The sequence below is a fragment of the Danio rerio genome, chromosome 15 (assembly GCF_052040795.2).
Source record: "Danio rerio strain M-AB ecotype USA chromosome 15, GRCz13ab, whole genome shotgun sequence".
Taxonomy (NCBI): domain Eukaryota; kingdom Metazoa; phylum Chordata; class Actinopteri; order Cypriniformes; family Danionidae; genus Danio; species Danio rerio.
Window position 1 is genome coordinate 7,315,355 of NC_141035.1, and position 23,787 is coordinate 7,339,141.

General features: G+C 35.3%; 1 protein-coding gene across 1 annotated transcript in view; it reads left to right on the plus strand.

Annotated features, from left to right (window-relative positions):
* pik3cb (phosphatidylinositol-4,5-bisphosphate 3-kinase, catalytic subunit beta) overlaps positions 1 to 23,787 on the plus strand; it is a 96,953-nt gene that overhangs the window by 17,493 nt on the left and 55,673 nt on the right. The window contains exon 3 of the mRNA XM_087283485.1: positions 3,747 to 3,815. The gene's annotated coding sequence lies outside the window, so the exon portion shown is untranslated. The remainder of the gene's footprint in view (positions 1 to 3,746; positions 3,816 to 23,787) is intronic.

Sequence of the window (23,787 nt, forward strand, 5' to 3'; positions counted from 1 at the left end):
CAGACAAACCTGTTGAAAGTTTGTCCCATTATTAATGGAATGACACAGTTTTTCAAACTAATCCAACCAATACTTCCAAGTTATTACTAGTGTAAGTCATTCATATAAACTGTTTTACTCATCGGCTTTGCAAATGAATTCTTTTTGAAATTTCTTTTAAAGCTTGCTCTTTTTTTCCTGGTTGGGAGAAAACTTGAGCAAAGCCCAGTGTTTTATGTGTGTGTGTTGAAAAGGTTGTAGGAAGGGGGATGTAGTCCTATGCAGAATCAAAATTCTTGACATTCCATTGTGAGAACGGAAGGTAGATTGAGGAAGAGAGTGGAATAGCTTTGGTTGGGGCCTAAATGGTTTGTCACTCTTACTTTTGTCTGTTTTTTTTTTAATGTAATGATGACACAGTGATCATCATGTATACAACAAGGATATAATAGTTTTGGATTTTTTATTAGTTTTAGTTTTTTTTTTTTTTCAAATTCAGTTTGTTTTAATTAGTTTTTAGAGGTGGATTTACTAGTTTCTATTAGTTTGTATATTTTGAAATTGCTTGGTTTTAGTTTTGTACTAATTAGTTTCAGTGTTAGTTTAGTTTTTACTGATTGTTTGTTTTTGTAAATTAGGATATTTGTTAGGTGCAATATTCAAAATAATCAGAAAAAATATTTTATAAAAAAAACTCAACCAAAGATGGGCTACATTTTGACACAAGAACACTGTCATCTACCCATCCTCAAATTCAAATACAACAGTCCACAAGATAGCGGGCCTAAGTACAATTTGTGTGCAAGGCTGCTTCTGAGGTTAGATACACAGTAGTGATGGGAAGTTCGGATCTTTAGAGCGAACCGGATCTTTTGTGACAATCTTCCCATGTTTGGACTCAACTTATCAAAAATAGGTAGTCAGCAATCATAATTTCAGTCAGTTAAAACATCACCATAACTTTAAGGGCCCTATTATACACTCAGCACAATAAGGCGCAAGACGTTTTTTTTATGATGTGTTGCTATTTTTAGCCCATAATTTTCCTGTTTTTCGCCACGCTGTTTAACTAGCAAATCCATTTGGGCCACTTTGTGGGCTCATGAGTATTTTGGTCTAGATAAGAGGCGTTTTAAGGCGCATTGTTGGCGTGTTGCTATTTTGAGGAACTAATAAAGACTGCACAATAGACCAGCTAAGAGCAGGTCTAAAGTCCAATACAGAGCACATTAGTTGTGCACCTCCCTCACACATGTACATCCTGTCTGCTTAATACACACAGCATGTACAGCAATACACACATATTTACAAATGAAAAAGAATTAAAGGAATAAAATATTACAAAAACTATTATTTTCTACATAAATATAAAAACCACAGCCTCCATGTCTTCTTCATCTCCTGGGGCCTTTTCAGTTCATTCATGACAATTTGTTTTTGTATAATGTTATTATTAGTAGTAGTATTATTTATTATATGCATATTTATATTTGTTTTATTAAAAAAAAGCATGCCCACCTGTCAGGTTTTGGACCATATGGGGCATAGCATAGTTTTTTGACCACACTTTGTTATTATTATTAATTTATTAGTTTGCTGGAAATTATTATGGAATTGCAGTTCAAGTTTGCCTCAGTCACAGCAGGCTGTCATGTACTGTTTGTGTTTAGCTCACTAATTCACACATGCGCAGTATTAGTGGTCCACCTCTTGTCAAATCTGTTATCGGTGTTTACTGTTCTAATAACTGAATAACTCTCTCTATATATTGGTTTATTTCAAAGGCGGTATCAGGCATGTTAGTAAGTAGTTTGTGGATAAGTGCTTAATGCTACTGGAGACGCAGTTCGATTTGGTGAGATAGCTAAACTGGTTCACTTAGGGTGCTTTCACACCTGCCTTATTAAGTTAGATTGAATCACACTAGAGTTCGTTTTCCTTCTTGGTGCGGTTCGTTTGGGCAGGTGAGAATGCAGCAATCGTACTCGAGTGCGCACCAAAAGCGGACCAAATAAGCGTACCAAGACCTGCTTGAAGAGGTGGTCTTGGTACGCTTTCAAACGAACCCTGGAGCCGTTCGTTTGTGGTGAGAATATGATTCGTACTAAAACAGGTTCAACCGCAAAAAGTACTGGGACTTTTGGACTAATCCAGCTGCCTTAGGCCGATGCGCTGTGCATTATGGGATATGGAGGAAAAATATTTGTTGACAGCGCTTTACTAACAGAGAGAGAGAGAGAGAGAGGCAAAACATTACCTGATGGATCATTGGTAATATTTCTGCAAGATGACTATGTTCCAGTTTAGCTAAATTAATTCACGCCTCCTCCTGAAGTGACGAGCGATGCATTAAAACGCTGTTTTCCAGTCGCAGCTAGAAATGTGTAGTTTGTCTAAAGCAGGGATAAAATCAGTCAGCGCAGTCGTCCCTCCAGAGTAAAAATGACATTTTGTGTCTGCCGGTTTTGTTTACTTGCGGGAGTTCATTGGCATTTTCCCGCACATGAATTCTAACTAATCAATAAGCAGTTTAGGAAATATGTTCAACAACATCTGGCCAATGAGAGATGTGGATTTTGTCAGATGACTGCATTTTGGTTCGTTTCAACTGGTTCGGACCAAAGCCAGCAGTGTTGTGTGAAAACGACCCAAAGATGGCAGAAGATGCAACAATGTATCATTTATTGCCCTTGTTCCGGACCAAATAAAGCGAACTACAGATGTGAAAGCACCCTTAGGAAATCTGGTTAAAAAGAATGACTCATTCAGCACAAATGATTATTTGGCACAAATGTGTTAAATTAATACTTTTAAATATCTTCTCGGGTTTAATGTTTTCACCATATTGCAATCACGTCCACTCTTTGTTTTTGTCGCGGGAGCAACAGCGAGGATGACTGGAGGACAACCGGCTTGATATGGCTGGATTACAGACTCTGAGGTGTCGTACGGGTCAAACACCTGGCAGCGTGAAGTAAATAGATTTACTTTTAAAAGGCATACAGTCTGAATTAAATACGTTAAAAAAAATGAAAATGAAGAACATTTTTGCTACAATTTTAGTTAGTTTTGTATGTACACAATACAGTTGTAGTTAGTTTTAGTTTTTTTTTTAAAACTCTCGTTTTTATTTTTAGTTCAGTTAACAAAAATCTTTTTTTCAATTCAATTTTTTTTTTTTTGTTTTTGTTAACTATAATAACCTTGCTATAAAAATGAGTAATGGTTATGCTTTCGCGTTTCTGAGTGCTCACAGATGCTGGAAGCTTTCTGCAGTGTGAGTGTGTGAGAGTGTGTGTGTGTTGCCTACTTTACTATTTTCTGGGGCATACCAAAACCTGACTAAATTAAAATTACTTGTAGCTGCACTATCATTTATAAAACTATTACAAAATAAATATGTGAAATTGTGAAAGTGGAGAATTAATTCAGTCCTAGCCATACTAATTAACAAAGAAAGACATGCTATTTGGCACATGCTACTAACATTGTAGTATAATGTGAGGTTTACCATGGATTAAAAATGCTTTGCTTGTTGCATGTGGGAAAAATATATTATCACATTACCACATCCAACACTAATAGCAATTCTTTATTTCTGAATACAATATAGAATCCACTAGATAATGTTTGCACGTTTTCAATAATAAGAGGGTATAACTGCTGTTGTACATTGAAATATTAGAGCCATGAGTTGCTGTACCAGCTGATATGGAGACGCTTAGTGCCCTTTCATCTTAAATATTTTGAATCCATCTGTGTTTCAGTGTCAGATGCAGCATCCTCTTCATCCGATCATGGAACCAGCTATGAAATAAAAACTGCAGAGACAGCAGGTGAGTAAGTGGGCGCATTTGTGTTCATGTGTTCATTTTTATAGGGATCAGACCATAGATCGTGCTGAAAAAAGCATGCTAAATTACCATAAATCGCAGGAAATGTGCTTAATTTACACTTATCACACATAAACACAATCTAAATATCATATAATAGGTCTGCTCGTACTGAACACTTTGCCACAAAAATCACTGCTGTCATTCAAACCATTTCAAACATGTCTCTGTTTTTTTTTTTTTTTTTTTTTGCTCAATCTGAGTAAACACGTGTAGTATGAATCTCTGACTTGCCTAGATCAATAATCATTGAGGAACATTTAGCTTTCCCCTTTGGATAGCTGGCTATAACACTGTCACCAGTGTAACAGGCTCAATTACAGAAGGGTCTTTATAGACCTACATGCCTGTAAAGACATAAAGAAAAGTCAAAGCTTCATGCAATGAGAAGAGCAGCACCCTCGCTCTCTATCTAGCTGTCTCATGCTCTCGTTCATAGAGGACGAACTGTAGCATATGGAGAAAAGGCTGTATTTCATTTTTATGTGACTAAGAGAAACAGTTTTAGTTTTGGTTGTGGTTTTGACATTCTATCATAGTAATACAACTGGTTATTTGTTTTTCTGTTTGAATGGTGGAATGACAGAAGGAAGTATGTGTAGAATGATAGTAGGCCTGCATAGTACTGCAATGAGCAATGTAGTGAGAATGTGGCATGTTGTCCAAGTGTATTATAAACAGTTCCTGTTTCGCAGAATCAGATAGGAAAATTAGTATGTGGGTTTCCCATTTGCCCATTAGAGTGCAAGAAAGCCTATAGTTCATGTATTTATTCATTTTTATACTTTTTACATAGTGATAATCTTTATGTGACCTCTTTTGAACCTAGCACTGTGTGTGTGTGTGTGTGTGTGTGAGGGGGTGTGCACCCCTATCAAGCTTTTTAGTACAGAGGTCTTTTGTTTCCCTGTGGTAATGAAACTAACACAAGTGTATTCTCTTGCTCAACGAAGCAATTCATTTTCACAACATGACAACATGGGAGGTTTTATGTTGCCCTAGCATCACACTTCATCAGAAATAGAGGAAGTGTCATACAACTGATATCCTGTGTTATTTCCTAATCTTTACATGGTGAAATAACAGTCAGTTATGACAGTAGAAGCAAAAGTTCTAGATGCATCGTGTCACTAATTCTGTACACTGCAAAAATTATTTTTTTTGCTTAGATTTTTTGTCTTGTTTCTAGTCCAAATATCTAAAATGTCCTAAATCAAGAAGGATTTCCTAGACAAGCAAAACATGTTGTCTTGTTTTGAGAAATAATAAGCTAATATTAAGTGAGTTTTTTCCTTAAAACAAGCAAAGTAATCTGCCAATGGGGTGAGCAAATTAATCTTGTTTTTTCTTTTGACGTAAGATTATTTTGCTTACCCCATTGGCAGATTATTTTGCTTGTTTTAAGGAAAAACTCACTTAATATTGGCATATTATTTTTCAAAACAAGACAATATGTTTAGCTTGTCTAGAAAATGCTTCTTGATTTAGGAATTTTTAGATATTTGGACTAGAAATAAGACAAAAAATCTAAGCAAGAAACGCATTTTTTGCAGTGTAAAAGGCTTGGTGGTGTTGCGTGAAAGCATAAAGACATTAAGGAGACTTTTTCTTTCAGAGATAATAAGAACGGGTTCATGCATGTATTTGTAGATTCATGATTTTTTGCCTTTTTTAGTAGGCAAAAAAGATGTATTGGGCAATGTTTCATAATTGTGCATTCATAGCCAGATTTCTTCACTCATTCTCATTTTAAAAGTCTATTCTTTCACCAGCACAGTGACATTTTACCCAGTGATTACCACTTTAAAGTGCTCCTATTACAATTTCTTTAGAAATTTCTTTCAATTCTATTCATCTTTATTTCTACAGATGTTTTGCAATGTAGATTGTGTCAAAGCTGCTTAACACAGATGGAGTTCTTCTCTAATTGAAACCGTTTCAGTCCAGTTTCACAGTTGCTTCGTTTTAGTTTTAGTTAAATCCAATGATGTGCTGCTTCATAAGTCCCAAACCAAGCAAGTAAAAATTCACCAATTAATGAATGTGAAGGAAATTTCCTTGAGAAACACCAGGCTAAGCTGAGCACGACCAGTTCTCCTCTGGCCAGATGTCTTGTGCAGAGCAGCAGTTTTGTTACCGGAGGCTTGAGAATTCTGGACGTCCACCGTGGAGAAGCTGCTGGTCTGAGTAGCTCACTGGCGGGTGTTCAGGCTAGCCCACAGGCTCATTGCGGTGACTCGTCTGTCACTGGGGTCTTTCAGGAATTAGTCTCACGCTCTCCATCTGCTCAGGTTACAGGCTGGGTGCAGGATTATATCAACCTTGGGATAGGGAGAAACAGATTAACATTAGCATTGTGGCTGGGCGATTTAGCCTAAAAACAAAATCTTGATATATTAAAATTTTAAATTGATTGCAACTAATAAACGATTTTTTTTTTTGCACAATGTGTTTATTTGCAAGACAGAAGGTAACAGAAAAAATTCAATTATTTCCCACCTCAACAAAAGAACATCACTCTCTTCTCCCCTATAGAAATACACAGAATTCTCTTACAAGAGATAATTTAAATGCAAAAAAAATATTGCTAGGTATCCAAAAACCAAGTATGTATTACTGTACTTTACATATAAAAGTTACATTATCTAAGAAAACAAAACGAAACACTCACAAAAAAAAACAAAAAAAAAAACACTATGACCAATATTATTGTTGTTAATGTAGTAATTAAATGGCTTCCATATTTATTCATATACATTCATTTTGTTTTTAATAAAAATATATTACTTTTTTCCATGGCCATAAACTGTGCCATGGCACTAATCCAAGTTCTAATAGATGGTGGATCATTCTTAGCTTGTATAATAGCATAATCTATGAATTTGCGCAGCTGAAGATTTAGTTTAAGGTTGTTTGGATAAAAATGTAGCAAAATCATTTTCTCATCTAGTGGAATATTCAAGGCTATAATTACCTTTGTAATATTAATCACTTTCACCCAAAAGTCTCTAACAACATTGCATTCCCAAACAAAATGCACAAATAAACCCTGAGCCTCTCTGCATTTAAAGCATGTATCAGGAATATTTTTATTAAACCTATTTAGTTTGACAGGAGTTTTGTAAGTCTGCATCAACCAGTTATATTGAAGTATTTTTAAGCTAACGTTCCCTCAGTGTTTCTGAGAATTTTTACAGACTTGTCTCCATTTATTCAGCAGACCCTGATACAGGCCAATTGTAAAAAAAAAAAAAAAAAACTGATATTAATCCTTTATTATTGCATTTCTTAGTAATTAATTCCTCCAGAGAGGAGAGTACTGGCAAGTATGATTATTGGTTCTGCCTAGAAAGAACAAAACTCCTTATCTGTAGGTATTTAAAGAAATGTTTTCTTAGATTATTGTAGTGTATACTTAGTAGTAAATTGCTCAAACGACATCAACGTTCCCTCCTCAAAAAGATCACTAATTTTGCCTAATCTTTTTTCAACCCACAACCGGAATCCTGAGTCCAATGAACAATTATTTTATTTTATTAATTAGTTCATAGTTCACTGATAGGTTTTGTACAGTAAATATGCTCACATATTACAAGTGAGAGATGTTTAAATGAAGGGTGCATTACTTGATTTTAAAATAATTGAAGAAAACATGCACACTCTACTATCTAAGGTTATTTACTTGAACAAATGAAATTAAGACACACATTGTCTAATACAAACAGTGACACTTTCTAATAAAAAAGTGCAAATAAATAGCATACCCTTTTGGAAATAAAATTTGTTGTTGTTGTTATTATTATTATTAATATTATTATGTTTTTCATATTAAAAATAGAAAATAAGCACTTTCTCTTCTAAATGAAATAACTCTATCCAGTAAATAATATTTTAAGCAGTGCTTTTATCACTACCTCTGTTAACAAATATGTTTCATGTAAGTAATACTTTTAGGGGCGAAGCAGTGGCGCAGTAGGTTGTGCTATCTCCTCATAGCAAGAAGGTCACTGGGTCACTGGTTCAAACATTGGCTCAGTTGGCGTTTCTGTGTGGAGTTTGCTTGTTCTCCCTGCATTCACGTGGGTTTCCTCCGGGTGCTCCGGTTTCCCCCACGGTCCAAAGACATGCGGTACAGGTGAATTGGGTAGGCTAAATTGTCCGTATTGTATGAGTGTGTGTGTGTATGTGTGTGTGTATGTTTCCCATAGATGGGTTGCGGCTGGAAGGGCATCCGCTGCGTAAAAACGTGCTGGAAAAGTTGGCGGTTCATTCCGCTGTGGCAACTCCCAATTAATAAAGGGATTAAGCTGACAAGAAAATGAATGAATGATAATACTTTTATTGTAATGGAAAATATGCTGTCTCAAGGCTTTTCTGGCACAGCTTTCAATCATCATCAATGTAGTGCAAACGTGTGCAATGTGTGGTTACATTTTTTGAGAGGTGCACAGGTATGCGACCGAGCAAAGGCTGTGCCAGACCACACCCGTGCATTTGACGCAGAAGTATAAATCAGTCTTAACAGAGTGGGGTCACATGACTCCATACACGGGGAAAGTAATTGAAAAAATTGGATCGATTGTAGGTTCTGAATATCGTTAACGATCATTTTTTGATTAATCGCCCAGCCCTAACAAGCATAGATGCCATTCAAATTATAATGCCTTTTTTTGGAAATGTTTCTGGCTCTGGTTGCCCTAATTAATGCAGCCTAACAAGGCTTTTGGTTAGGTTAGATTTAAATGTCAAAAGTTACACTTTTGTGTTTTATGTGTATGCAAATGCAAAGAGATGTTTGAGTGTGCCTGTCTCTTAATTTGTGCTAGGAGAGTGGTTCTCAAATTTTTTTCATCAAGTACCACCTCAGAAAAAAATTGTCTCTCCAAGTACCACCAAAATGAGCAGTATTGAAATACAGTAGTATAGTAGGCCCAGTAAAGCAGCTAAAACTCTGCACAGTTAAAAAATGTGGCAAATTACCTCAGAAATATAAGCTATATGTCATATATGGCATACTATATACATCATTTTTGATAAATTTTGAAATATATGTAGCATGTACATGCCATATTTCATTCCTCCGCGTACCACTAGAAGGAAGCCCGCGTACCACTAGTGGTACACGTACCACAGTTTGAGAACCACTGTGCTAGGAGATCTGTTCAAGAGTTTAGGTGGCAGATATGAAAAGGATCTACTGCTTACAGTACTTACTGCTTACTTGATAATTTCTAAATAATCAATTGTCCTGAATGAATTGAGCATAGTAGACATGAGGGGCTGTAACACACCAAGCGCTGCCTCAAATACTGGGGAGCTAAGCTATTCAGTAGCCAGAAAATTAAAAAATGTATACAGCTTTTATCAAGGTCCCAATGTATAATAAAAGAACTGGAGTGATATGATCATATTCCTTAGTTTTAGAAAGTACTCTTGCAGCTGCATTTTGAACCAACTGAAGTTTGTTTATTAGGCCTATAAAGTAATCAACCACTTAGTAACACAATGCGATAGGCCCAAACCCAATTCTATTTTAATACCCCTACTTCTTCCCCTTCCCCTTGGCCCTTTAAACAGAATGTGAAGAGGAAGGGCTTCAAAATTCAGCCCCAAGAAATGGGACAGCACTGCAGCACTGCACACGTCATCATATGTCATTGGGATCTCTGCGATCACAACCAGTGTAGTTATTCCAGTTGTGCTATTTGTTGGTATTTATCTTCAGGAAGTCACTGAAGGCAACGGTATCATGTTACCATAACGATATACTGTGGCAATAAGATCGTAACTGTGCATTTATACCATATTCATCTATATAAATACACAAAAAACACAATAACATTATACCAGACACTGTAAAAAGCTCATTCCCAGCCAATAGACTTTTCTGACAGGGTATTCGAGTGTCACTGAGTGACAGAATGTTGTGGGACTACTATACAGGAGTTATTATTATGTATTATAGATAGCGAAATTTATCGTTTTTTATTTTAGCATTTTTTTTTACACGAACATGGTCATAAATGTATTAAAACACATGCTTGTTTGTTAAAAGAATTCATATTAATGACAACAAAATACTAATTTATGAATCTCCTGACTGGTTTGAGCGTGGTCTTGACAAATCTCCATTTCAATGGGTATCTAGGACTTTACTCTAGCCTTACACCTTCAAGCTAAAGACAAAAGGGAAGGGAAAGGGGTAAGGGGTAGAATTGGGAAAGGATCCAGGGGTGCATATCAGCTCTCTATTCTGAAGAATTCCACAATGCACCATTCAAACCACATAGCATCAATGCTCACTATATTCAGAATATCAACAGTGACATTCTCATGTTACCATCAGTGTGCAAATCAGTGTTATGGATGCTGAGTAAGCCAGGGTGCTTACTGTATATAGCAGTGACTGAATTTATGTACATGAAACACATGATAAGATATGAAAGTTATTTAGGTGTGGGCATTTCTTTTTAATGTTTGTTGTTTTTACAAACCCCGTTACAGTTTTTCTCAATTGCTTTGGCACATTTTTCAAAACAGACATAACATACTCTAAACTGTGAGAGCAAATGTCAAAACTGTTTGCTGGAATTTCAGAACTTTATTGAATGTCTGTAAAACGCAGTTACTCCCCTAAAACATTTAATCCATGCTTCAAAACCTAGTTTTTGTGTCAATAATTTGGACAAGGCCACGAAAACATAAAGTGTATTTGTCCTCTGACACTGTAAAAAGGTCATTCCCTGCCACTATACTTTTCTGACTGGATTTTCCAATTGTTAGATATGAAAGTGTGTGGAGACTACTATACAGGAGTTATTAGTATTATGGATTAAAGGTAGCAAAATGATGGTAAAACACGAACGCTGTTATGAATGTATAAAAACACATGTTTGTTTTTAAGAATTCATAATAATGCCAAAAAATCCTAATTTGTGCATGTCCTAACTTCCGTGTGCAGCCATGGTCCCGTTGTAGCTGGTGTATTCTGGGAAATTTTCTTTTCCCTTGGTTTTGAGCGTGGTCCTAAAAAATTTCAGTTTTAAGGGGTTCTAACCCTTCCCCTTAGCCCTATGCCTTCAAGCTAAAGAGAAGTAGTGTAAGGGGAAGGGCCAAGAGGTAGAATTGGGATTGGGCCATGGTCTATCTGAGAGGTCGTGAATGCATAAATAAGCTTTTCAGCATTAGATGTTAATAGTATGTCGAAGTTTGGCACAGTTTTTTAAAATGAAAAGTTGCAGTTTTATAGTTTACTGTGTAGCAATGAATGAAAAGTTTTAAAGCTGCAAAGTTTTTTCAAAGAGTTGTTATCAAAATGTATCCCAAGACATTTCATGGCAATGTACATATAAAACAATAGTCCTCACTTGTAGCTACTAATTTTTTTACGGACACAAACTGCACAGACCCTGGTCTCGCATAGAAAGAACTCTAAAACGCTAAAAGTCTGGAAACTTTGAATGATGTCTTACTCTTATCTTCATGACCAAAATAACAGAACATTTGTAGTTTTTTGTACTGTCATTAGAATGCTTAAGCATACATACGTGTTTGTCGACATCATGGGTTGAAGCAATTATCCAGTGAGTATTACATACTTTAAATAATCTGGAGCCTCATGTATCAACACTGGCGTAAACTTTGTGTACGCCAGATTTCACGCTCACGTTTAGATTTACGAACGATGAAATGAATTTGAGAATGTGCGTTGGTTCATGCCAGCTTCATGTCTGGCGTACGTGCATTTCTTGTATGTGTGTGTGTGTGTGTGTTTATTTCCATTGGTGACTCCTAGAGGCAATCGTGTTAAATTGCACATTACAAAGTATCTTTGAGCCATGCAATGGCAGCTGTATGGGAAGGGATCATCTGCATGTCTAGAAGGTATATAAGGTTTCCATACCATGCAGTTGACCAGCCTAACATTAATGTGTAATTTGCAACGATCGCCATTTTTTTTTTATTTAATCGAAGCAATCGACTGCCCGCACATTGCTATAAAGGCGCCATCTAAAGACGAATTTGCATACGTTAATCGGAAACATTTAAATTCAATAAATGTGCAAAATATATGTGATGCTCAAATGCGCCTAGCAAATATTGTAGCAAGGTGGCCTTGGTGAACCCATTATTAATTTATCCTCACAAACAGCCTGGTTGGGATGAGGCTCCAAGGTGGCAGGCACTCGGTCAGTTATAGAGCGAGCCATTGGGCAGCTGAAATGCAAGTGGCGCTGCCTTGATTAGAGCTGAGGGGTGCTGCTAAACCGCCCTAACAAAGTGTTCCTCTAATACATCTGTTTCTCCCACAGACAGGCCCGGATTAAGAATTCAGAGGCCCCTGGGCACAATGTCTTGTAGCCCCCCAACCTGGGCGCATCCCTATAGTTGAATTAAAAAATAAAATTAATATCATATTTTTTTATAAAATTAATCTACAATGCATTGCCCGCATTTTTTAAATAAATGATATACAACACAGATATATCTAGTCTACAAATATTTAACTTATTTTTAAAGCACACTGAATAAAATATACTAAAACAACTAGTGAAAATTGATGGATTTTAATATACTTGTTTAAGTACACTGAAGCGGTACTAGAATTTATATTTAAGGGTATTTTTAATGTATAAATTCTACAAACTTATGATGCATTTGATTTGGATATAACACCTCTCCAATCCAGTTTAGTTCCATGAATCTGAATCTTTCATAATACACACACTTATTAATAATTCCTACTTGTCTTCCTCCTGATTAAAAGTAGGCAAAATCTGATATGTTGTGTAGGTAAAGTAGAGTCATTATCATATTTATTAGGGAGAGGAGGCAGGGAGGGGTTTTGCGCTCATGTACGTGCGCTCAGTGTCACGTCAATTTGAATGTACAAAGATAATATGCGTGGGATTCCGCAGTGTTTCATACATCTGAATTTTTTACTGAGTACGCATATTTACTTCTTTGTGCATACGCAAAGTTTTAGTAGGAATTTATTGCAAATCTTTGAGGTCCCTGGTGTTTAGTCAAATTAATAAATGCTTATTGTCACAAAGTTACAAGGAGTGCAGGCAGTAAATCACTGATTCATGAATGTCTAAAAGCCAGGACACACCAAAGCGTACAGTCGGTCCTTGAGGATTGTGGTGCCGTCTGTCAGCGTTGGTCTAGCTAGTTTGTTTGGTGTTTACATAAGTCATCTCTTGTCTTGTTAAAGGCAGAATGAGTTGGCCCAATTCAGCATGTAGATCCAATTCATCATGCCAAACTTAAAGAAATTCAGCTTTCCAGGACATTGATTAAGCACTCATCATGGTGCTTTAATGGTGCTCAAAGGTGTTTAGGAACATTAGGAACTCCTCAAAAAGTTTGTTTTAGTGAGCAGTTTACAGGTGCTGAAAAAGAACTTTGTTTTGACCAGATTTTGTTTAAAATTACATCACTTCAGTTCCTTAATTAATTTTGTTTAAAGTATACCGCAGGGCCTTAAATGTTTAGTCACTGTCAAAGGCTGTCCTTTCATTTTTGCTTGCATATACGGTGAAACAATCAAAATTGGTTCTTTAGGTAAAACTTGAAAATGATGACAAATGGTCCCTCTTATCTAGTCTTCAAACTAGTTAAGATGTGTCTTTTAGATTCTGTTGAACTGCCTCAAGCTAAACTCTTGGATATCATTTGAAAAACAATAATGACATGAGAGAGGCAGCGAGACTAAAGCTCACAGGGCCATGTCTAGAGATGGCAAAAGTACACGCATTCTTTACTCAAGTAGATGTAAAGATACTCATGTTTAAAACGGCTTTAGTAAAAGTTGAAGTACTGATTACACTTTTGTACTCAATTAAAAGATGTATGTAACAAAATAATTAAAGATATAATAAATTAAAAATAAATTAAAGATGTATGACCTTAAAAATGAAGTAAAAAAGTACCCATTACTACTACATGTTTTAGTTTCACTGGGTAGGAAAATATCCTGTTTTCCTCACAGTCATGCAGTATGGATGAATAGATAAACTAAATTGGCCACAGTGTATAATTGCAAATATATATGCGAGAGTGTATTGGTGTTTCCCAGTACTGGGTTGTGGCTGGAAGGGCATCCACTTGTGTAAAACATATGCTGAAATAGTTGGCAGCTCTCTCTCTGCTGAGGCAACCCCTGATAAATCAGGGACTAAGCTGCAGGATAGTGAGCTAAAATAGGTATTGATATTGATTAAATAACTTACATTTCCTTTTTTTATGTAAAATATTTGTTGCCAATTTTATGTCACATGGCCAAGCAGCATCACACCCTGCAAAATCTGCCCAACATTGCTCAAAAAGTTGGCCCATGTATCATCATCCTGACGCAAACTCACAGCATTCAGCATGTAGTTTTGCAGCTATTAGGTCAAAAACAACAGCTGCCATTCATGTTCATACACTTTAATACTATCTTTATAAATAATATAGACATTATAAACATTGTCTTACATTTTACATTATTCCTGTCCAAAATATATAGATTTTTTTGTTATTTTGCTAAAATTATTAAATATTTCAAAAATATTTAAATTATTAATTGAAGACAACAGTGTAGGCCCTTATGTAAAATTATATAGTGAATAATATTCAATAAAACAGCATAAGTTCTGTATTAAAAAATATGCAACTTATTGGAAATAAAGAAAATAAATGTCAATGCATAACGGTTTTATAAAGTACTTGATTGTTTTAGTAGCTACTTACTGTACAAATCTTTACAAAAAAGCCCTTGTTTTTTGTTGTATTAGATTGAAAGACCAAAGAAATCTCATGCAGTATGATCGAAAGTGGACAAAAGACTCTGAACCTTAAGCATTTACAAGGCATATTTTTAAACTGGAATGTATCTCTCTAGTTTACCTGTAATCCGATCAAGCAAAATGTGTTTTATTACCGTGTAAATAGGGCAGCATCAGACATGTTAAATTCTCTGACTCCCTCTGTCTTATCTGTGTAGTCATCCTTGCCTTTATCGTGGTAATCTTCATAAACTAGCCTACATAAGGTGCAAGATAACCTTGGTTGAAAAGTCACGCACTACAGCACGCAGACACACATTGACGAGAAATAGATTGATTGCATCGTGAAGTTGTTCAAATTGCGCAATAACAAGAAATAATATAGATTGTGCCACCAAACACATGAAAACGGAAGTAATGACCGTGGTTTAAAAATGTAAGGAGTAGAAAGTATAGATATTCGTGTAAAATTGTAAGGAGTAAAAGTAAAATGTTGTCAAAAAAATAAATAGTGGAGTAAAATACTTACAGTTGAAGTCAGAATTATTAGCCCCGTTTTGATTTTTTTCTCTCTTTTTTTAACATTTCCCAATTGATATTTAACAGAGCAAGGAAATTTTCACAGTATGTCTGATAATATTTTTCTTCTGGAGAAAGTCTTATTTGTTTTATTTCTGCTAGAATAAAAGCAGTTTTAATTTTTTTAAAAACAATTTTGGGACAAAATTATTAGCCCCTTTAAGCTATATTTTATTTCGATAGTCTCCAGAACAAACCATCATTATACAATAACTTGCCTAATTACCCTAACCTGCCTAGTTCACCTTATTAACCTTGTTAAGTCTTTAAATGTCACTTTAAGCTGTACAGAAGTGTCTTGAAAAATAACAAGTAAAATATTATTTACTGTCATCATGGTAAAGATAAAATAAATCAGTTATTAGAAATAGGTTTCTAAAACTATTATACTTAGAAATGTGCTGAAACAATCTTCCTTCCATCAAACAGAAATTGGGGAAAAAAATAAACAGGGGCGCTAATAATTTTGACTTCAACTGAATACCAGAAAAATCTTCTTAAGTACGGTAACAAAAATATTTGTTCATTTGTCCATTTCTGGCCATGTCTTTATGCTGACACTTTAATAGACACCGAACGACAGCACCAGTGTATGTACTGTACAGTATGCTCTTAGAAAACAATGTTGTTATGAATCTAAAGGATTGCATACAGCTTCTCAGCCACCCATCTCTTTCAGAACAAAATCGGAACCTATCAGAACAAAAAATGTGGGATATTCCACCCCAAAACCATAATGTGGCATTATGTTATGTTAAGGTGTACATTGAGAAATTTGGCACATCATTTATAATGAGGCAGCAAACACATGTAAAATGCTAAATCTTTTTTTTTTTTTTGACTGAAAGGACACCTATAAATGTCATAATTGCTTCTGTTTATGTAGAGTTTGATATTTACTTCCTGTCTGCATTTTGATATACGTTAAAGCTTTCAAATACAACTCGAAATGCATCTTTGTCTGTCTTTAATCAGGTTTAATTGTAATTTATATTTAATCCACCACACAACTAAGGAGCAAAATGGGTGATTTATATTAGTGATTTATATTAGATTTCCCTTTCACTTCATCTTGGTACAATAAACCTCACCAGTTCAGTTAACAAAAAGGCATGCACTTTGTTAAAATATTTTTTTGATGAATGAAGTATGATTATTTTGCATGTGTTTATTTAGTGCATCATTGTGTGTATGTGTGTCTGTGTGTTGTTGTTTATGAGGGAGAGAGAGAAAGCTTGGGTGAGCTGCATCTCAGAGCAGGGGTGAATAATATTCATGAACATGCCAAATATTGTCAATGGAGCTTTTAAAGAGCCCCTATTATGCATTATAAAGTTCAAATTTTGGTTTTGGGGGTCTCCAACAACAGGCTGAAATGCATGCAAGGTCAGAAAACACTTTCATTGTCTTATAACATGCTTTTATATTTACCTAATTATCCCAGTTACTCCCATGTGATTTGTCCTCTTGTTTGCATGACTTTAATTTGCGGTGATTGGTCCAATGACCCAGTCTGTTGTGATTGGTCGACTGTGTTCAGCACAAGACAGAAAGAAAGGTCCACCATGGCTTGTCAACATTGTTGAAGTAGCCAGCATGCAGAGTAACTTATAAATGTGAGCCCAATGCTGGAGTGCATTAAAGCAATGTAATTAAATATCAGCATATTGCTTTATTCAACAACTAGCGACAGGGGATTGCAAGCTCACAAAGGCATTTAAACCAGTAAAGAAATTGGCAAAAGTCATGCTTTCAATGTGGTTTTTAGACCCATGTGAACCAAATACAGTACAAGCCGCATGGAGTGATTATAAGAATAAAGACATAATTTTGTTACTATACATTTTGTTAATATATATTTTGCAAGCTAGAGAAAACAAGGAGACAACCATTTTAATCACACTTACACTTGTGAACTGAAGAAAAAAGAAACTGCTCCATGAACTGTGTACTGAAAAAGTTTGTGTCAAGCTCTAACAAAATCCCATACAATAATTCTCAGTTGATCGTTCCTTAACGTCTGGCGAATTCCCCATTGCAGGGTATGATATTTAATTAATCACCAGAATGTTCACTCATTAATGTCCGCTTCTCTTCAGTCATGATTAATCCCACATCAGCACTCCGCTATGGTTTGAAGGGAAGTTTGTGTTCACGTTTTACCAGATCAGGCACCTCATATTTGGTATTGTTACATGTCGATGTTGATATACGAACAGGCAAAAGATTTGGACAAAAGGTGAATCATTTTAAACGACTCTAAGTCTACTCTTCTTCTTTTTTGTACTAAATACAGTACAAGCTGCGTGGAGTGATTATAAGTAAAAAGACATAATTTTGTTACTATATATTTTGCAAGCTATAGAGAAAACAAGGAGACAACCATTTTAATCACACTTACACTTGTGAACTGAAGGAAGAAGAAACTGCTCCATGAACTGTGTATTGAAAAATTTCCTGTCAAGGTTTGACAAAATCCCATACAATAATTCTTAGCTGATCGTTCCTTTAATAGCAAACGTCCGGTGAATTCCCCATTGCAGGGTATGATATTTAATTAATCACCAAAATGTTCTCTCAATAATGTCCGCTTCTCTTCAGTCATTATCAATCCCACATCCGCACTCCGCTATAGTTTGAAGGGAAGTTCGTGTTCACGTTTTACCAGATCAGGCACCTCATATTTGGTATTGTTACGAGTCGACGTTGACATACGAACAGGCAAAAGATTTGGACGAAAGGTGAATCATTTTTAATGACTCTGAGTCAACTCTCCTTTTTTCTATTTCTTTCTTTTTTTTTTTAAATCAGTAGGTTTAAACATGGTCTACTTTTCAGATTTAAACCTCAGCTGGATGTTTTCATTCACTTAAGCTGTGGTACACACTGCATAAGAGGTCATTTTCAAATACCCATAATATGGGACTCTTTAAATCAGATATAAAACAGTTCCGGAGAATTATTTAACTCTAAGTCACACACGACTATTTATAAATCAGAGATCAGTTTACCTTATTAATTCAATGCTCTGTAGGCCGTAGCAATTACTGCAGCAGAAGCCCCAAACTTAAGCTGTATCCTAGTCAATTTACCAATGACTGCTAGAGTATAGCAGTTTAAATGTGTATCATGTAGAATTCAGTGGCAGGTTGTTATTGAAAGCTTCATTAGCATGTTTGTACATCTTTTAGAAGAATGTATTTGGACATCTCGTTATATTTAGGTTTGAATTGTGGTAAGTCACTATTTAAGCCATGTTTTTTTTTTGTTCATACAATCTTCATAAAATCTTCAACACTTGATAAACCATAATCCAGTAACTGTGATGGGCATTCTCTTTCTGCTGCACAAAGTAGACCAATCACAATGAACCAATCACCAAAAATTAGAATTACGCAAATGAGGGGTTTGAAAAAAAAATCCATTCTTTTGGGAGCCAACTGACATGCAATTGTATTTACATATGAAATTGTAATTTCCATCCACATCCTTTTGCTCTTAAATTGCTCCTTTATTTGCATTTAGTAGTACTGTACTTATGCATACCACTAAGCCCTCCAGCAAAAGTGATAAAATACAAAATAGTCATATACAGGACACAATATCAAATAATTTTTGGTACATGCAAATAAGATAAATCAGCAGAACTGTGAGCATAGTTCTGATGCCCCTTAGTAGCTTTAAACTGTTTTGTGTGGCCATTCATCTGCATTTTAAAACGTCTGTGTAAAGTGAATATCAGGAAGTTAACTTAGCTTAACATGCTTCATTATTTGTTTTCAGCATTTCTGTGTGGCTGGGGCATAAGGTCTTACATTAGTCATGCTAGTTTTGAGAGGGGGAAAAAAAGAGTTTGTGTTGCCCATAAACATTCTGGTTTGGTTTAAACATTATTAAAAGACAGTTCCTGTACAGTTTTGTTGTTTAAAGATTTAGTTTGTTTCCTTTGAATTTTGAATGTAATGTCAAAAGTTTTTAAAAAATAAAATTATATATATTTTGAAGACGAGTAATCAAATAACCAAAAATATCACACATTCATACTGTATGCCCTATACATATGCAGACAGTGGTTCCCACAGGTTTGAAATATACTTGTGGTGGCAGTCGGATTGAAACAAACCTTTTACCAATGCACATAAGTGGTTAACTACATGCATCAAACAAGGGTTGGGTCGATAGATGATGCTGAGCTGGAATCACAATCACTCTGCCTATTCATGCTCTTCATGCGTCCCACAGAAAAAAGTGATTGACATTTGGTAGTTTGTGTGTAATTTATATTTATTTTATCTTTGTTTGTTGGTTTGTATCTTTATATACTTTATATTATTTGGTTATGGGTGAAACAAAGACCATGCGAGTCAGGTAGTTGAAACAATAGCCTACAAATAATTATTTATAATAATTTATTAATAATTAATTCTTCAACGCCTACGACGACAATGCCATCGTCCATAGCGGTGTGTTTCACATTAGACATCATACAATGTTAAATTGGTCAACATCCCCCAACCCTACATCAAACAGAAAATATGTTATTTTTAGCAATTATGCTATTTATTAAAATTAATTTTAATTACAAAAAAATATTCCACAGATCCAACTAACCACATGGGAAGAGTAAGATAAAACTAGAACCTAAAGTTCATTGATAAACTTTGATGTTGGCTTGAGAAAGTCAAACGTTTATGGCATTCTTAGGTGGTTGCTAAGCAATTGCTAAATGGTAATGCTCGTGTACATGTTTGATCAAATGCTAATACTTAGTAGGCATTCCTAGCATATGTTATTGCATTTAGATAATCATTCATAGCATGTAGCTAATCGTTATTAGCACTTGGCTTCCATTATCATTGTTACCATGCAAAGTACACAGGAAGTCCCATTTGCTAGCATGAGTCAAACAAGCCAATGCCCAGGTCCCTAGGATGTTCTGATGTAGAGATATTGCTATTTTTTAATGGTTGCTAGGTTATACTGTTTTATTGCTATGGGGACATTTGACAGGTTAGTGATGATACATCAAAGCTTCTTGGCAATATGAGTGATCTAAATCAACCCCGATGTTTCTATGACAGTCTTTATGAGTGTCAAAAACTGGACTTGAACATTATGTATTCCTGGTGTTGGGTTGCGGCTGGAAGGGCATTCGTTGTGTAAATCAAATGCTGGATAAGTTGGCGGTTCATTCCGTTGTGGCGACCCCTGATTAATAAAGAGACTAAGGGAATGAACATTATGTAAAAATGGCTTGCTGTATTTTTTTGAAAATACAATGCTTAATAAGTGTGAAGGTGATACATTCAATAATGGCTTGCCATATCAGTAAAAAATATTGAGTTTAAGTCAAAAATGGCTTGCCACATTTTGATTAAAATAATGCTTAAAATGATTTATTGGAAAACTAAAAGTCTGATAAACATTAAAGATATAGCAACAAAATCTAACGCATCTAAATACAGCTTTTGGCCAAATTTGGGGCTTGTATATTTTTTTTATATGTCCGGATTATAAACATTTAATATTTAACATTTTTTTATTAAAAAAATTATAAGTCTTACAGGCATGAGGAGATATAGCAACAATCTTAAATGCAGAAAGCACATTTTGACCACATTTGGGCCTCGTGGCATGAATGGCCTAGGAGGAGATACGTTTGTTTTCAAGGACAGAGTAGCATAACAGTATGTTGGCTTTCTCAAGCCAACTTAATAAAGATAGACACTCATGTCCAAAGTTGGCTCTGTTTATAAGAGCACTTCTACCATTCTATTTAAATTAAACTGTTACAATGTAGACTGTGCCAAAGCAACTTAACATAAATAACCTCAGTAAAATGAAACTGCTTCAGTCCAGCTGTCAGAAATTTTGTTAAATTTAATTCGGTGAAATGTAATGCCGATTCACACCTGACTTCAGCGTCAATGCTTGATGGAGGGCGTGTCTGAAGTTGGGACTAACATTGTCATCATAGCAGTGTCAGCCAATGAAATTAGTCTGCAATCAGCTACTGTCTGAGCTGGGGTATTTGCTTAAAGTAATCTGATTGGCTGATGCTTCCGTTGGGGCCTAAAGTTGAGAATTTTCCAACTTCTGCTGCGAGGATCTTTACATTCACGGTTGAAGTGAACCATTCAAAGTGAATGGGAAGCATTGATGCTAACACCCCATGTGAATGGGTTGTAAATGTCACTGCTGAAAGCCCAAACACTGAAGAGCAAATCCAGTGATTCACAGCTCCACAAGTCCGAAACCTAGCAAGCCAGTGGCAAGGAACAAACTTCACCATTTGACGAAAGTGAAGGAAAAAAAAACCCTTAAGAAAAACCAGGCTTAGCTGTGCATGACCGGTTCTAATATAATAAATTTGTCAAGTAAATGCATATCTTTGATATTTAATTGTTTTGTTTTAATTGTGCAGTTGTAACACTACAATTACCTTTTCAACTTTTTATAAATGTAAAAACATTTTAGCAAAATCGCATAATTTCAGAAATGCACTGTTACACAAATACATAGCCCTATAAATACAAATAAAACGGAATTAATATTTTTATATATAAATATATATATACATAAATATATATATATAAAGTATATACAAGTATATATATATATATATATATATATATATATATATATATATATATATATATATATATATATATATATATATATATATATATATATATATATATATATAGGTATATATATAAGTATTTTCTTTACTATGGCCACTTGTGCTTCAACACTGTCTTGATAAACCATGTTTTCTGCGCCACAGAGGAATGAACCGCCAACTTATCCAGCATATGTTTTACGCAATGGATGCCCTTTCAGCTGCAACCCATCACTGGGAAACACCTAAACACTCTCAGTCACACACATAAACTACAAAAAATTTTAGCTTACCTAATTCAACTACAGCATGTCTATGGACTTGTGGGGGAAACCGGAGTACCTGGAGGAAACCCACACAAATACAGGGGGAACATGCAAACTCCACACAGAAATGTAAACTGACTCAGCCGAGTCTTGAACCAGCGACCATCTAGCTGCAAGGCGATTGTGCTATCCACTGTGCCACCGTGCTGCCCCTGGGATAATTAGATAAAAATAAATGCATAATATTAGACAATGAAAGAGTTTTTGATCTTGCATATTAGCCTGTCATTGGGGACCCTATAACCAAACTATGAACTTTTATAATGCATAATAGGGGCTCTTTAATATAATTAAATCAACATAAAATACAAAGCCTTCTTGCACAGGAAGGAATAAAATGGACCTTCAATCCTGAATGACTGTCCAATAACACTGCCTTCAGATGCACTTATCCCAGACCATATTCTTTAACTAAGTTCCAACCCAGTTTTACCTCCAGGTTGAAAATCTCCAATTTCCTAGACATTGGAGATAGGTCCAATACATGGTAGACCTATTTTGGAAAAAAACGGACAAGGGAGTATATTCTGTTATTGCAAAAGCGACAAGCATAAAAAAGGGCGAAACTTGAAGGTTGAGAATTTGGTGCTCATAATGGACGAAAATTTTGTGGCAATTGGGATGTGTAACAAAAGCAATATCAACACTCCAAAGGATTTGTTTGGCGTGTTTGTCAAAACCAAGTGGCAACCTCCTGCTCTCCCTTGTAAAGCAAATACGGAAGTAACTGAAACTATAATTCATCGAAATTCCGCTAGTCCTGGCTCCACAATAGAGCAAATTTCTATTGACCCCGCTGTTAAAATGGCCAACTTTACAGCAGATAAAAAGATGTTTACAGGCTGGTACAAAGAAAGATTTTGGTTCTTATAGCTAATATTACACTTCATGACAACTTTGAGGGGGGTGAATGTTTTTATAACTCATCCGTTTCGTTTATATTAAGTTATATTAAATCTGCATAATTTAGGGTGTGGCCACTTGAGTGACAGCTAGGTCTCACTGGTCGCTGTCACTTAAACTCAGCTGATTCTGAATAATTAGCTGCTGAACTCGGCATATATATCATATTTTTGTTTTGTTTTATGTGGCTTTACACAGTCAATTGCCTTTTGGAATTATTTTGTACAATTAACAGATAATATGGCACTTAATTGTGCCCACAAACTATTCAAGTTGCCTCCATTTCCCAAGTGAGTGAAATTATATACTTTAATGTATTTATTTAAAATAAACTTTTTAAAATCATTTATATCATTTATAATTCTCTCTAGAATCTGACAAATTGGTTAGCTGTAGGCTCTAGAACAGTCATCTGAAAAGTTGTCATACAGTGTAATGCCTGCATTTCAAGAAGTAGCCTTGCATTTACTAACACTTTTCAGTAATTCGTAGTAATTTGCGTTTTCTCCAATAGAAAAACATCTTAAGAATAATGTTTAGTGGCTCAGTGTATTACAACAGATTTTTCAAAAGATTAATCACTTTATTAATAAAGTATAAAACCAAGCCCATGTGGTCAGAACACAAACGAGTCGCAGGTAATGAAGTATTAGCGTTTCTCCTAAAGAAAAGCCCATCTAAGCAAAATGCTAGCAGGCATCTGTAGTCCTGCT